Source organism: Musca autumnalis, unplaced genomic scaffold (assembly GCF_047663935.1).
Source record: "Musca autumnalis isolate F117 unplaced genomic scaffold, ASM4766393v1 scaffold_2, whole genome shotgun sequence".
NCBI lineage: Eukaryota > Metazoa > Arthropoda > Insecta > Diptera > Muscidae > Musca > Musca autumnalis.
In genome coordinates, this window is record NW_027411755.1 from 20,260,608 (window position 1) to 20,276,191 (window position 15,584).

Below are 15,584 nucleotides of genomic sequence, written 5' to 3' on the forward strand. Positions count from 1 at the left end.
TTTTAAATTAAATTTTTGAGGAAGCCTAAGGACCTTTAAACGTGGATTTTTAAATTAAATTTTTGAGGAAGCCTAAGGACCTTTAAACGTGGATTTTTAAATTAAATTTTTGAGGAAGGCTAAGGACCTTTAAATATGGATTTTTAAATGAATTTTTTGAGGAAGGCTAAGGACCTTAAAACGTTGATTTTTAAAGGCTAAGGGGGTCTAAAGACTTCTTCGATCTATAGAAGTTCGTGATAAAAAATAATTCTGGATCTTAATTGCTTCACATCCACAACATATTTACAAAAAATATCCCACTGTGCCGCATCGTTCATTGAACACTTAGCACATAATTGAACAAATTGATGAATGTTTTCTATAAACAGTTATTTTTATTGTTGTTATTGCTTTTAGTTTCTTGTATCTTACTTGTATTTGTTTAAGATATTCTTGCATTTGTTGCTGCGACGACAACGTTAAAAGAAACTAAAATAAATGTTCGCAAGGAAAACCATTTCAAAGGATTTGCTTGCATTAGGGTCTCTGAGTGTGTGTGGCGGCAATGGGTATTTATTTGGTGTTGTGTTCACACTTAAAAACCAACTGCAGGCAATATTTGCTTAAAATAGAAAATGTGCAAACTTTATTCGAAGAGCAGGGTATTAAGGCCACACAGTTGGATGTCGTCAAATAGAAGTAACATGTTCAAATTTCACAATAAAAATAGGTTTGGCTAGGTATTCTAAATTTAAGGCGTTAAATGTCACAATGCGGCCTAACCAGGTTATTGTTACAGTTCCCAGCTGTAATGTTTACAGTTATCACATGTTTTTGTAAAACGTGAATGAGGTTTCTTTGCCACCTTTGAATTTGATTTTTATTTTTTCTTTGTTTCAAATTAATTATATTATTAGCCCTTGCGGGCTTTCAAAAATTGACATAATGGACGGTATTTCACGTCCACTATGACGAGGTATTGGTTAAAGTTTTCAACTAGCAATAATCGCACCTCAGCTAAACTTCATTGGTTACGATATTACCACTGCGCAAGGCTGAAGATACTTTGGTAAAACATAACTTTTTAGGTTTCACGTTTTCTAGATTAAATGAGAATTATTGAATAGAATGGAGAAAAAATCTTTAAGATGGTACACTGAAGTAAATTATGACAGATTAATTAAGGCACCAAAGAAAATCCTTAGACACAGTTTGGGGAAACAAAAAGCTTTAAACCGGTTTAGGGGTGAACTTTTGAAAATAAATAAAAGGTTGTTTCTTAAGATGGAGGGAAGAAATTTAACATTTTATAAGGGAATCTTTTTGGTCGCATAAATACAAATAAATGGAAAAGGAATATTGATATTGAAGATGTATTTAGTAGTAAAGATGTGGTTAAAGAATTTACTCATATTATATTAAATTTTGTTCATTTTTAAAATCGCCATCCCTTATTTTCTTCCTTTAAAAAGAGAGAAATAAGTTCTATATTATTGTTCTCACAAAAAACCCTACAGCTTAAATTCTGAACACCTTTTATTCTTTTAGCAAAATGTAGGATGTTTCTATTTCACCTTCACTTTCTTCATTCATTGTAAACATGGTTTGCTCATCTGCTTCAATAATTCTCATTTCCTGCAAAGAACTTCAGCCATAACACATCCAAATATCTTAATTTGCAGTTAGACTTGCGCAGTGGTAATATTGTAACCCGTGAAGGTAGACTGAGGTGCAATTATTGCTAATTGAAAACTGAAACCAATACCTCGCCATAGTGGACGTTAAATATCGTTTATTATGCAATTTTTCTAAGCCCGCAAGGGCTTATATTAAAATACATGAAATATCCTCCTTGTGAATACCAAAAATTAATACAAAATTCATTGGATTCTTAAACAGTGATGCTTAAGACATCAGAAAAAGAGGTTTAAAAGCGCATTTTAAAATAATTTTTTGAGGAAAGCACAAAGATATCCCCTGAAGTGTCTGACCTTTAAACGTGGATTTTTTATCTAAATTTTTGAGGAAGCCTAACGACCTTAAAAGTGGATTTTTTAATGAATTTTTAAACGTGGATTTTTTAATGAATTTTTCGAGGAAGGCTTAGGATCTTTAAAAGTGGGTTATTAAATTAATTTTTGAGAAAAACAAGGTAGCTTTAAACGTCGATTTTTTAAGGTATTTTTTGAGGAATGCTAAGAACCTTTAAACGTGAATTTTTAAATTAAATTTTTGAAGAAGGCGAAGGACCTTTAAACGTGGATTTTTAAATTAAATTTTTGAAGAAGGCTAAGGACCTTTAAAAGTGGATTTTTTAATTAAATTTTTGAGGAAGGCTAAGAACCTTTAAACGTAGATTTTTAAATTAAATTTTTGAAGAAGGCTAAGGACCTTTAAACTTGGATTTTTAAATTAATTGTTTGTAGAAGGCTATGGACTTTTAACCTGGATTTTTAAATTAAATTTTTGAGGAAGTCTACGGACCTTTAAACGTGGATTTTGAAATTAAATTTTTGAGGAAGTCTAAACGTGGATTTTTAAATTAAATTTTTGAGGAAGTCTTTACATGGATTTTTAAATTAAATTTTTGAAGAAGTCTACGGACCTTTAAACGTGGATTTTTAAATTAAATTTTTGAAGAAGTCTAAACGTGGATTTTTCAATTAAATTGTTGAAGAAGTCTAAACGTGGATTTTTAAATTAAATTTTTGAAGAAGTCTAAACTTGGATTTTTAAATTAAATTTTTGAAGAAGTCTAAACCTGGATTTTTAAATTAAATTTTTGAAGAAGTCTAAACCTGGATTTTTAAATTAAATTTTTGAAGAAGTCTAAACGTGGACTTTGAAATTAAATTTTTGAAGAAGTCTAAACGTGGACTTTAAAATTAAATTTTTGAAGAAGTCTAAGGACCTTTAAAAGTGGATTTTTAAATGATTTTTTTGAAGAATGCTAAGGACCTTTAAACGTGGATTTTAAATGAATTTTTTGAGGAAGGTTAAGGAGGTTAAGAGCTTTAAAAGTGGATTTTAAATGAATTTTTTGAGGAAGGTTAAGGAGCTTAAGAGCTTTAAAATTGGATTTTAAAAGAAATTTTTGAGGAAAGCACAAAGATTTCTCCTGACGTGCCTGCGCCTGTCCACTAGATTGCGGCAGGGTTGCACGCGTCAATAACACCAAAGCAGGCACTGCATCGACAACATAATGCTGTGCTGATGATCTGGTGAACTCTTCGCCTCCTCATGAAGATGTTTCTGACCGCAGGGCGACATTCTGCCAGGTTTGAATATTCTTCCACTGCGCAGCCCTTCCTTGCTTACCGTTGACCGGTCTATTGCTTTGTAAGAGGTAAGCAAGGTTTCTTTGTCAAACCACAAGTACATATGTACACATACATCCCCCATCTATCGCAGCTGAGGAGCGTCAGCTACCACGACAAACCAGAGTAGTTTTGGCTCAACTACGCTCGGGATATTGCAGTCGCCTAAATTCTTATTGGGCGGAAATCGATCGCGCCGTGCAAGACATCTGCCCAGTATGCGGCATGGGCCCGCACGACACAGAACACCTTTTCAATTGCCCCGCCAAACCCACCCATCTAACTCCAGTGGATCTGTGGCTACATCCCATCGAATCAGCCATTTTTTTGGAACTGGAGATAGACCCAGAGCCAGATTGAACAGAGGACGAACATACAAACATAATAAAAACAAGTAAGCAAAGGCTATAGTCGGACAGGGCCGACCATGCGATACCATAAACCACTACTCTCCGAATTAGCTTTCAGCAAAAGAAAATTCCACTTTATCACATCAATTTTAAATAACAATATAATAATTGTTCCACAAACATCAATGATATGGGGCCTACTATTTATCTCCCCGTCCGAATGGCGTGTCTTAAAACACTACCTGTAGAGAAGTTTAACTTGACTGAAATACTCAGAAAATGTCGCCAACTTTACTGAGGGGTATTTTGCCACCGTTGGAACTTTGATGTTGGCATTTCCAGAGTGTCTCAGTCATGAAAAACTTCTCTACCATTGGTGTCTTAGGACATGCCGTTCGTAGTCGGCGATAAACAGTAGGTCAAATATCATTAGACAGCGGAATCCTATGCAAATGCATATATGGTTAGGAATGTCGGAGAGGTAATGTGATTAGACAAAAACTCGTTCTATAACCTAATTGTTTGCACATTTTGACATATGTATTTGCATAAAATTAACATATGTAAAACCATATGCAAGAATTTGTGGCCTAAATGCCCCACCGAATTGACTGAAATTTTGTATAAAGTCTTCGTAGGGGTAAAAAACTTTCGACCTGAAATTTTTCCGTATAGTTCCACGTATTCATATAGCTCCCATAGAACAATACCATCTGATATCCGGTATTTTGAAGGTTGTGGCCTCAATATCCCACTGAAATGGCTTCGATTTTGTGTTAAGTATAAGGGGTATAAAACTTTCCACCAGAAATTTGTCGGTATAAGTCCGCGTCTACATATAGCTTCCATAGAACGGTACCTCTCGATTTTCAGCAATTTGAAGGTTGTGGCCTCAATATCCCACACAAATGGCTGAAATGTTGTTTAAATGCTTTCGACCTGAAATTTGCCGGTATAGGTCCACGTCTTCATGTAGCTCCCATAGAACAGTACCTACCAATGTTCTGTATTTTGAATGTTATGGTCCCAATATCCTTCCGAAATGGCTGAAATGTATTTATTGCATACGACAAGTAAAAAAGTGTCAGTCGGCTTTGCCGACAGATACATACCCTCAGCCAATGTGAAGTGAAACTTTCACCTACGGACAGATCAAATGTATTTAAGGTCTCTTCAGAATTTTGTGGCCCTTTTTAGACATTTGAACTTGCCGACAAAAATGTGGATTAGGAATTAACTGCACTAAGACACAAATGTTGAAACTTTGCGAGGGATGTACCCTAAGCGAGGACGGATATGGGCCATTTTAGAAGTGAAACTTAATTTTGACAACATATAAGGAGATCCAAAGTTTGGACCAAATTGGGGAGAAGTACCGGAAGTTGTCGACATGAAACTAAGTTCGGATATAATATGACGAAGACCAAATGTTGGACCAAATCGGTTGAACAGTTCGAGAGTTATCGCGTTCTCCGATAGCCACATATGCTGACATAGGGATTTTTTACACCTTTCGGGCTGCTTTCCTAAGAAATATGAACTTGCCCCTGAAAAAACGATTGCCGTCGTAATAGAGGTAGCGAATGCAACAAAAATCAAAGTGATTCGAGAGCAGGTATTAAAGTGAACTTATCCGAAATTGTGTGTGAGAGGTACCAGAAGGAGTAGACAAATGTCCATATTCGAGCCTGATCAATATCTGGTAGATATATTAGGATGTGCAAAGTATGGATTACATCGGTCACTCCCTTCAAGAGTTATCGTGCGCAAAATTTTCCATTTTCCATTTTTGAACTTTTGTGGGGGAGGTACCTGAAGGAGTGGACCTATATGACTTATCTTCGAACTTAAGCTAAGTTTGCACAAAATATTATGAAGGCCGAATTTGCAGATCCGTTCGAGAGTTATCTTGCCCTCCATCCACTACACACGGTGTTATAGGAGATTTTGCATCTTTCAGGATATTTTCTCGGAAAGCATGGACTTGCCCCTGATGAAACTTGTACCGTCGTATGGGGGGCAATAAATACAAGTTGTTGCAACAAAAATCAAAGCGATTCGAGAGCAGGTACTAATCTGAACTTATCCGAAATTTTGTGTAGGAGATACTCGAAGGAGTGGACCGATTGAGTCCATTTTGGAACCTCATCTAAGTTTAGTAGAAATTCCACGATGTGCAAAGTATGGGTCAAATCGGTTACTTCCTTCTAGAGTTATCGTGTGCACAAATTTTCCGAACATTTTCAAACTTTGTGGGGGAGAAGCCATCCCACAGTCGATACGTCTGAAAAGCTACACAACTAATAGTGAAACCAGGGCCCTATTCCACGAAACAACTTATCAACTTTTCATTTTGCACTTATCAATATTTTTGACAATGCTCAAAGTTAAGTGTTCCACAGAACCATTATTTTTTGATAAGTGATAAGTTGCTAATTATAAAGTGAGTTTGCTTACTTTTCAAAATAATGTAGCTCTTTTTTTGATTTCTGTTCCACAAACGTCATTTCTGCTAAGTGAAAAGATGTAACGGCAAAGCGTATTTTGCTAAGATTTTGCAAAAAAATTTGCTCTTTCGTTCCACAGAAAACTCTGCATTTTCATTTTGCAGATCAAATTTTGATAAGTTTGCCTTAAATTTGCGAGGTAAACGTTCTCTTTGCCAATGTACATTGTTAAAGCGAGATTTTGTTCGGAAATAGTGAAAACACGGTTATGACAAGAAATTGTAAAGATTTTTCCGAACTTCTACCCTCTGAATCAACCATCCTACTTCGAACTCTCACTATCCGAAATTCCACCCTACGAACAACCCCATTCCGAACTTCCACCCTGCGAACAACTCACAAATCGATGTTTCTCGATTTTACATTTAGACTAAACTCTATTTGAGAGACTATTTTTATTTATTACTATACCCTCCACCATAATATGGAGGGTATATTAGGTTTGTCATTTCATTTGTAACTCATCAAAATAATCATTTGCGACCCTATAAGTTATATACATATATTTTTGATCAGCGTAAAATTCTAAGTTGTTATCACGCTATCTTCCGAACGAGTTGAGATAGGGGGATGAAATTCTGTTCACACGTGTCTTAAATCAAGTTGGAAGTTGAGCTTTGTTATTGCCCCCATATAGCCTCTCTCTACAAAAAATTATGGATATAGGTCTACTTTTTTATAGCCCCCATATAGCAGTACCGTCCGATTTCAGCTATTTTAAGGTTTTTAGATACATTTCTAGAACGAATTAGTCATAATTTGGCAAGTAACTTCTCCACTTTGTGGAGAAAGAAAACTAATTACTCTATGCCGAACATAACGTTTTATTCCTGTTTTATTTCGCTTAATTTTATTGTATTTTATTTCATTTTATTTTAGATTATTTTATTTCACTTAATTTTTTTTTTTGTTTTATTTTACTTTATTTTATTTATTTTTTAACTTTATTTTATTTCAATTTACTTTACTTTATTTCACTTAATTTTATTTTATTTCACTTCATTTTATATTGTTTTATTTTTATTTATTTTTTAATTTATTTTACTTCATTTGATTTATTTTGATCTTATTTTAATTTATTTCATTTAATTATTATTTAATCTTTATTAAAATTATTTTATTTTTATTTTTATTTTATTTTTATTTTATTTTATTTATTAGTTTTATTTTATTTTATTTATTTAATTTTATTTTATTTTATTTTTTTTATTTTATTTTATTTTATTTTATTTTATTTTATTTTATTTTATTTTACTTTATTTTATTTTATTTTATTTTATTTTATTTTATTTTATTTTATTTTATTTTATTTTATTTTATTTTATTTTATTTTATTTTATTTTATTTTATTTTATTTTATTTTATTTTATTTTATTTTATTTTATTTTATTTTATTTTATTTTATTTTATTTTATTTTATTTTATTTTATTTTATTTTATTTTATTTTATTTTATTTTATTTTATTTTATTTTATTTTATTTTATTTTATTTTATTTTATTTTATTTTATTTTATTTTATTTTGTTTTGTTTTATTTTATTTTATTTTATTTTATTTTATTTTATTTGATTTTATTTTATTTTATTTTATTTTATTTTATTTTATTTGATTTTACTTTATTTTATTTTATTTATTTAATTTATTTAATTTTATTTTATTTTGTTTTATTTTATTTTATTTTATTTTATTTTATTTTATTTTATTTTATTTTATTTATTTAATTTTATTTTATTTAACTTTATTTTATTTTATTTTGTTTCATTTTATTTCAGTTTAATTTAATTTATTTTATTTAATTTTATTTTATTTACTTTTAATAATATCAGTTTCTTTCTTTTAATTTTTACATGTCTTATTTATTATTGCCAAGTAAAAAATAATGCAAAGATGATAAAACGTTCTGTGGAACAAATATCATTCACACTTTGCAAGAGAACTGAGAGACTTACCAAGATGGCGGAAAAATTGAGCAAGAGAGCACAACAACTGTGCTAAAAGAACAGTGATAGACAAATTTGCTAAGTGCAAGGGAAATTGAAAAGTAATTTTGTGGAACAAAAAAGGGTTATCACTTTTCAAAATAACTACTTTTTGATAAGTGCAAAATGAAAAGCGATAAGTTGTTTCGTGGAATAGGGCCCAGATCACGTAATTTGGTGACTGTGTGGGTTCGAGTCCTTGGCTTTTCTTTTTCACTTGCAACAAATTTTCGATCATCAAGCTTAAGTCTAAACGAGAAAATTAATAAAAATCATTAAAAATGATCTTCGCCTTGCAGGCAAAATTTCAATAAAATGTTTATATTTTTCATAAAAAAGTAATGGTCCATTTCATCCGCTTAATAATTTCAGATTATCATCCAAAATGGTAGCTTCTTCGGCCTAAAGTCTTACCTCGTGCAAAATTTCGTGACAAATGAGTTATAATTGCGACCTATAGTGTACTTATGATTACACTACAATCAAAAAAACTGGATATATTAGGTTGTAACTCTGTTACCTGACCGCGTAAATCAACATAATTGGCACCAATGGAAAGGGCAAGAGTTGGCCTTCCAGATATTATTTACGTGGCCGGAATGCGTCTTCCAGGATTAATAATATAACCGGCATATTGAAAATTTTCACAGAAAAGTTGTGGTCCATTTAATCCTCTAAACATCATCCGATCACCATCTCAAATTGCAAGCATCTTCTTTGGCATATACTGTTACCTTGTTCGAATTTTCGAGGCGATCGGACTATTATTGCGACCTACAGAGCAGTTACAAAATCGGTTAAAAATTTTGTTTTTGGTCCATTTCACCCGCAAAATATTTCACGATCGTCGCCAATAACAATAGGTGTATATTCTGGTCTGAACCCGATCTCCATGCAAAATTTCGTGACGATCGGTCCATAATTGCGGCCTGGAGTTTGATTACAATTTATAATGGACAGACGGACGGACGGATGGACACACATCTCAAAATCGCTTTATCTCGTCGAGATATGACGATTGGTATACCACATTGGGGGTCTCCGACGAATATTTCGCGGTGTTACATGAATTTTTCCAAAACAAACATATAATACCCCTCCCCACATAGTGGTGTAGGGTATAAAAACACTGTTACAACAACAACATAAGTTCTGCCGGACAGCGAGTTGAGCAACTTGTTTCTACTGCTGATTTTTTCGGAAATAACAGTCAGTGGCTTGAGCGAACGATTAAAAATTGCTATCGAATGTTAAATACAAAATACCTTGGAACAGTTAGTGGTCGATATCAGGAAACCATCGACCAATATATATATATGGGAAGCCTCATTTAGATTACCGGCCGATGTTTCCATATTCCTCAGATGGAAGATCTGTACTAAGAAAGCTATGTAGATATTTGGCCTAGGGTGTGGAATCTCAGTAAGGTAGAGGTTAAACAGTTCGAGAGAGATATCACCCGTCTTAGGGTAATCAGGGTCTTAGACTTCTTTTATCTGAAGTTTTCGATAGGTCAAGGGTCACTTTGACTGTTCGGTCGCACGAGCTGTTTTCTTGTTCAGTGCTCGACTGATATGCGTGGATTTGCCATATAATGCTGTGCATTTTCCCGAATCTATGATGATTTTGGACAACTGGGAAACTGTTTCGCATTGTAGGGAGGAGTAGTGTCTCTAGAAACTTTGCTACTGGTGACAGGAGAGAGATAGAGCTGTACGATTAGCCTCTGCTGGCATCCTTACCTGGCTTCAGTAACGGGACTACCTTGCCAACTTTCCAGGCTTCTGGTAAAATATGGCTGACTAACGATAGACTGAGAACACTTGTCAAATAGTCAACTCCTGGTTCATTCGTTGCTTAAGCATGACAATAAAATCTGAATTCTAGAGTAATTTTACCGTCGTCCACAAATTACTTAATCCCTTTCCAATGTTGCATTGCTTTAGGTGGTCTAACCACTTTTTCGCTTATACTCGCATACTAGCTTTCTGACTTCAAGAATAAGTTGATTACATCTTTGGTCTTCAGGCTTCGTCCGATGAAGCTCATCACACTCATTTGATGGTAAATTTGGTATAACTTCGGGTATCCGGTTAGCAGGCATGGAGCGAGCTGCTGCATTTGTGATGATTTCCCGGAAAATTCTCTCAGTTAACCAAGGATTTGAGGGAATGGGGAGCTCCTAATAACGGAGTCGATGAGGTGATCTAGCCACTTTTTCGCTTATACTCGTCTACTAGCTTTCTGACTTCAAGAATAAGTTGATTACTTCTTTGGTCTTCAGGGTTCGTCCGATGAAGCTCATCACACTCATTTGCTGGCAAATTTGGTATAACTTCGGGTATTCGGTTAGCAGGTATGGAGAGAGCTGCTGCAGCTGTGATGATGTCCCGAAAAATTCTTTCAGCTAACGAAGGATTTGAGGGAATGGGGAGCTCTCAATAACGGAGACGATGATGATCTGAGCCAAGTGAAATACCGGGTTGCCCGTTATGCATCAGACCACCATAATAGTGATTGATGTCTGCCGAACTATGGCAATTTCCCAGTGGGCAAAATTTGAACTTTTACAAGTTAAATATACTAAAAATGTCTACAAATTTACCATTTCGTGCTACATCGATGTATCAGGCATATGTATAACCCAGAGCATAGCTATTCCTCGGCGGCATATACACATTTACCAACTCTACCTTGGCGGTTCCACAATTTGGTATTCCGTGCATGGCTCACTAGAGTCAAGCTCAATCGAGATTGTCCTGTACTGGTGTATAAGGAAGACAAATCCTCATCCGCTTCTTGTAAGATCCTGAGCTTTGTTTTCTAGATCTCCGCGACCATGATGCTTCTCCGACTCATAAAGTCTAAAATTTCGCTGACTTTGTTGCGGAGACCGTTCCAATTGAATAACAGGAACGGCCGCTTAACAACATAATGTCGTGCTGACTTTGTTGTTGTTGAATTGACTCCGATGCGACTGTAACTTTTTTCAGTTAGAAGGTGCTTACACCTGAGAAGTTTTTGCAGATTCTGAAACTACAATGCTCATAGATGAGAAATATCAAGAAACAAAAAAATCGCCGGAGGGATTTTCAAATAAATCGCGATTTAAGTTCACATTTTTAGTGGTTCTTTAGGTTTTCACGATTTTGCTTGGAAACCGTGAGTCGTATGTAAATAGGCCTAGAAAAAGTGTTGTAGCTGTGAAAATTCTACACAAGATTGACCTTTATGATATTTTCGTAGGTTTTACCGGTTTTGAGATATAGAAGGTCAAATTGAGACAATGCACTGACTGTATCGCCCCTTTATAAAACCGTATTTTGAAGGGTGCGCCTTAACTAACTTTTAATGAAAAACGCTTACACAGGGGACATTTTTGTGAATTCTGAAACAGCAGTGTTCATAGATGAGAAAAAATCCCAAAACTAGAAAAAATTGCTGTAGGGATTTTTAAATAAATCGCTGTCAAAATTCACATTTTTAGGTGTTTTTTATGTTTTCACGATTTTGCTTGGAAACCGCAAGTCATATCGGAATGGGACTAAAGAAAATGTTGTAGCTGTGAAAATTCTCTACAAGACTGACCTTTAGGTCTTTTCGTAGGTCTTTCCATTTTTGAGATATAGAGGCTCAGTTCAAATTTTTAGGTTTTTATCTTAAGTCTTCAAGATTTTGCTTGAAAACCGCAAGTCGTGTCAAAAGGGGACTAAAGGTAATTTTGTAACTGTGAAAATTCTCTACAAGGTTGGCTGATTTATTTTTTCTCAGTTTGTACCATTTTTGAGATATATACGTTTAAGATGGGAAATTGCAGTCATAACATTGTTTTATAAGGAGACTTGTCCCACTTTGAATTGTCTCAATTTGAACTTCTATATCTCAAAAACGGTAAAACTTACGAAAATATCAGAAAGGTCAATCTTGTGGAGCATTTTCACAGCTACAACATTTTCTTTAGGCCTATTTACATACGACTCGCGGTTTCCAAGCAAAATCGTAAAAACCTAAAGAACCCCTAAAAATGTGAACTTAAATCGCGATTTATTTGAAAATCCCTCCGACGATTTTTTTGTTTCTTGATATTTCTCATCTATGAGCATTGTAGTTTCAGAATCTGCAAAAACTTCCCAGGTGTAAGCACCTTCCATTTAAAATTAGTTAAGGCGCACCGTGTCATCTGGTGACGAATAACTTTAATACCAACCTAAAAGAAATGTTGATTCGTGGAAAACTTGTGCAATGGGTTTTGTTTGGACGATATCCCTGTTACAACTGCCCATTTTTTTAAGTCCATACATCTTGAGATAACGGCCCAAAAGATCCAAGACAGCCTGCCAGCACCAACTAGATTGAAAATCCTCGAAGGGAGAAACCAATTTGTTCCAAACGTTGTACGTCGTATTACTTCTTACAGACTAGGATTTTGTCCGAACATTGACTACACCGGACCATTCTTTCGGGCACCTCTCACACAAAGTTTGAAAAGCGTGCAGTTTAAGGACTTGTCTGGGATGGTTTTTAAATTTTTGGCAACAAGTTGTGTATGCGTCCCTATTTACGACGTCACCGTTTTTTTCGGGTGCGAGTCTATACTTCCTGAGAAATTTGTCCAAAAACTCAAAAAAAAACCTTATAGACGTCAGAAGTACTGTGTTACCTTCGTATTTTTTAGGTCCGAGGCTGAGGATATATGTATCTCTGGCGGCACAGCTGACTGATAATTTTTTACTTGAAATAAATTTTTGGAGGCAACCTGAGAGACTTCAAAGTGATTATACCCTCCACCATAATATGGAGGGTATAATTAAATTTGTCATTCCGTTTGTAACACATCGAAATATTCATCGGAGACCCTATAAAGTATGTATATTCTTGATCAGGGTAAAATTCTAAGTAGATATCAGAGACTGGCTTTGAGTGTGATTGTGTATGATCGAACACTCATAACAAAAAACTAATTCAATTCAATCAGACCGTCGTCTGTAAAATGTTTATTCGAGTCGCTCACCCAAACAAGAAAAATGTTGTGACCTAACTTGAATTGAATGAAGTTGGGTGTTCACGTTCGAGTGGTTCGTTTGATTGCTTTGTTTACGAACTCATATCTGATTGCTACTAACGGGACGATCAGCCACAGCGAATGTTATTATTTTGATTTTTTCCTTGTGAAGTGAGTGATTTGATCGCACTCAAACTCAGAATATTTATTCTGATTGAAATCACAACAGACGAAAATATTATGTGTATGTGTTAAAAAATGAGTTACAGTGGATAATTGTATGAATTGTGGATATTTTCGATTTAAAAGATTTAAAATGTGTATGTAGGAAACAAAAAATTAATAAATTAGTAGAAAAAAAAATCGTTTATTTCATTTGGATTTGAGACAACAGTGGTTCTTATTAAAGTGCAACAAACAAACATTGATTTCAATAAAGTATATGATTTAAAAAATTATGATTTAATGAATTAATTAATTCAAAATTAATTTCGTATGTTTCATATAAGTATTACTTTATACATACTATATACATACATACTACAGTAAATATATTATAAATATTTTAAAAAGGTTAGTAAATTCATTTGATAAGTTAAAATTTCTTATTAATTTTGCATTTCATGCAATGAGATTTCATAAACAAAAAACGAACTGCTATTTACAGAAATGTTAAAAAAACACTGAGTTGAGCGAACACGTGAACAATCATTGAGCCAGAGCAAACTCGATTGAAAACGAAAATCATATTTATGAACGTTTACCAACGAGTCGTATGTCCGATCATCCCTTGTTACTGAACAAAACACACAACCACAAACGCTCATTTTGTAGTGTTGGGCAATCTCGTTCATTGAGCGGATCGATCTTTTTCTTTCCGTTCACCAAAAAGATCCGGGTACTTACTTCGTTCGTTGGCTCTTTTTCGTTCAACAATACATTTGACTGTATTATTTTCTTTTGAAGTCGTTCGTTCTCTGCTGCATATGACTCCGTCGTACCTTTCACCGAATCGTTCTTTTGAAAATGTTCGTTCACGAATGACACAACTGTTGTGTTACTTGCTTGTTTGTGTGCTAATGGGGGTGGTTTTGTTTCTGAACGTAGTGGTGGTGGTTTTGATATGAAAGAACCAGATGAACGAATGATGCAAAAGAAAGATATGACCGAGATGTGCTACTGAATGAGGTGAGTTACTGAGCGAGAGTAGCTCTCTGAATCATTGTTTGTTTTGTGTGGAAATTTGTGCTGCTTCCGCTAACGCAGCGTTTGTTTAGAGTTTGACTGCAAAACCAATGCTGCTAATTTTGTAAGCAGCAATGACTCGTCCATCGGGGATCTAAATGAACGATATAAAAGAATGAGCTGGATACGGATCCGTTCGTTCTTTTCACGGAATCGTTCCTTTGAGCCGGTTCGTTCATGAACGACGCAACTCTATCATTTTGTGTGTGCGGATAAAACTCATCAAACCTGATTGTTTTGTTTCAGCCTATTTAAAAACAATCATTCTATGCAGCTCAAACGCAACAACGCTATGAACAAAAATCGAGTAAATGAACGAGTGTGATGAAATTTTTTGTGATCGAAGTCATTCTCTACTAGATATATCATAAATCAACATACAGCTCGCAATTTTTAAGAGCTTTGTAATTTGGCATAGAAGTTTCTATTACACCTAGGATGTTTGGTATTGCAAATGGGTTATATCGGTCCACGTATTGATATATCCCCCATAGAACGGTACCATCCGATTTTCAGTATTTTGTAGGTTTTAGCCTCATTATCACACACAAACGGCTGAAATTTGGTACTTAGTCTTCGATGGGGTTATAAAACTTTCCTCCCGAAATTTTTCGGTATAGGTCCACGCCTTCATATAGCCCCCCGTAGAAAGGTACCTCTTGATTTTCGGTATTTTGAATCTTGTGGCCTCAATATTGCTTCGAAATGGCTGAAATTTGGCATTTAGTCTTTATTGGGGGTATACAACTTTCCCACAGAAATTTTTCGGTATAGGTTCATGCCTTCGTATAGCCCCCATTAAACGGCACCTTCCGATTTTTGGTATTTTGAAGATTGTGGCCTCAGGATTCATCCGAAATGTCTGAAATTTGGTAATTAGTCTTCGTTGGTGGTATACCTTTTTCCCCCAGAAAATTGTCGGTAAATGTCCACGCCTTCGTATAACCCCCCTAGAATGGTACATCCCGATTTTCGGTAGTTTGAATGTTGTGGCCTCAGTATTGCTTCGAAATGGCTTAAATTTGGTATTTAGTCTTCATTTGGGGTATACAACTTTCCATATGAAATTTGTCGGTATAGGTCCACGCCTTCGTATAGATGCTACAGAACGGTACCTCCCGATTTTCGGTATTTTGAAGGTTGTGGCCACAGTAATCAACCGAAATGGCTTAAATTTGATATTTAGTCTTCGTTGTGGGTAT

General features: G+C 34.6%; 2 non-coding genes across 2 annotated transcripts; one reads left to right on the forward strand and one right to left on the reverse strand.

The window, feature by feature from the left end:
• Positions 1 to 898: 898 nt before the first annotated feature.
• Positions 899 to 1,039, reverse strand: LOC141395999 (U4 spliceosomal RNA). Its single transcript, XR_012411096.1, has one exon. It is a non-coding gene; the product is annotated as a U4 spliceosomal RNA (small nuclear RNA).
• Positions 1,040 to 1,666: 627 nt separating this feature from the next.
• Positions 1,667 to 1,806, forward strand: LOC141396003 (U4 spliceosomal RNA). Its single transcript, XR_012411100.1, has one exon. It is a non-coding gene; the product is annotated as a U4 spliceosomal RNA (small nuclear RNA).
• Positions 1,807 to 15,584: the final 13,778 nt, after the last annotated feature.